The following is a 1,845-nucleotide window of genomic DNA, read 5'->3' as shown; positions in this document are numbered from 1 at the left end:
CACTTATTAAACGTTAAGATTTTGATTTTATGGAAAAAAAATCTTCCACCCAATCAAACCATTCCACTTACCACCCCTAGAATTAAGTGGTAACCGTATTCAATACTCACTATTTTCTAGTGAAGAGTACTCACTACTCACTAGGGGTGAAAAGGGCAAGGTTGGACCAGGGTTTTAAGAAACCCCAGCCCAATCCTAGGTCTCCAAAACTCAACTCAGGTCTAGCCCAATCCTATCGGGCTCATGCCTAGACCCAACCCTGATGGGCTTGCCAACTCAACCTGACCCTAATTGATCCTGATTGGGCTGGGTTGGGCCTAATTGACCCTATTTTTTCCAAGGCTGGGGCTTACCGGTCCCCAAAACTCAACTCAGGTCTAGCCCAATCCTATCGGGCTCATGCCTAGACCCAACCCTGATGGGCTTGCCAACTCAACCTGACCCTAATTGATCCTGATTGGGCTGGGTTGGGCCTAATTGACCCTATTTTTTCCAAGGCCAGGGCTTACCTTGATTTACTCTATGTTTTGCCATTTGTTTCATATGCATTAATTAATAAAAAGGAAAAAAAAAAAGAAAAAAAAAAGGAAGCACCAATAGATCAAATGATCAATACACAATTAAATTTATGAAATACATCACAATAATAGATGTTCAGAACACCTGACCATAAGAATCATTGGTGAATTAGAGGAGATGAAGGGTGGCAAGTGGGGAAAGCTATGTTGGGTGGTTGAGTTCATCAATAAATCGATATGGGTGGACGAGCTAATCCAATCTGACAAGTGGTATGGAATCCAATAGCAAGTGTAGCTTGTAGCCTTGTCAGGTTTAGCTACTAAACCCGAATGCGATAGATGATAATAGCTAGTCCAATCTTGCAGCAGAAGAAGAAATGTGATTAATTGATTGCAAACAAGTCTTTCAAGCTTTTTCATTTGATTTCTATGCATGCTCCCTCATCGTTTGGATGAGTTGATTGTTTGATTGTGGGGACCCATCTTCTGGAAATCATGAATAAGCTCCCGTTAGTTGTAGTTTTTGTTTGGGAAACCCACCGGAAAGACGTGTATACATCTAAATACTTGTGTACCCCAAGAGGGTACTTAGAGGAGAGTTTTACCCAGATCTCACAATAGAGTGAGAATAGCCTTTCCATTCTTGCGCTAAACTCTGAGAAGGGAAAAGCTTTTTGAATAAATATGTTCTATGGTCTTGGAAAGGGTTGAAGCGATAATGCTTTCTCTTACGATAGAAAGGGGAAGTGGAAGTAGAAGCATAAGTTGCGGGTCTTCAAGTGACCACCTAAAAAAGAATGTCATTTGAGACAGAAGCTAACGAAAGACCTCTATATTTTGTCTAGTGAGAAGGATAATCTTGATGAGAGGAAGAGCAGTGATAGCTGTAACATTGGTTGGAACTCTGTCTAGCCTAGCCACTAGATTCTTGATGGGCCTCGATGATTTTTGCTTCAAGTGAATAGGTTTCTCTTAAAGCTAATATCTCTGAGGCCTGCAAGATTTTGAAAATCCTCAAAATCCACAGCTCTAAAATGACCCAAATCTCATTATTCTCAATAAAATAATATGGCAATAGTCCTAAATTATATTATATAAATCTGAGTGGTTTGGGCCGGACTAGGCCAAGCTAGGCCTAGGCTTCAACTTGCAGGTCAATATTTTTCAACTCTAACCAACTTTCAGGGTTAAAAATCTTAGCCCAAACCCCATTTAGGCTTATGGGGCAGGCGGGTTAGGACCGGGAGGGCCAAACTTACCATGCTAACTAGTCATGACTTATTTTGGGTACAAACTCTTCTATTTATTAAAAAAAAATTCTTTAAAA

Source organism: Macadamia integrifolia, chromosome 8, assembly GCF_013358625.1.
Source record: "Macadamia integrifolia cultivar HAES 741 chromosome 8, SCU_Mint_v3, whole genome shotgun sequence".
In the NCBI taxonomy this organism is placed as follows: Eukaryota; Viridiplantae; Streptophyta; class Magnoliopsida; order Proteales; family Proteaceae; genus Macadamia; species Macadamia integrifolia.
Note: the sequence above shows the minus strand (reverse complement) of the source record.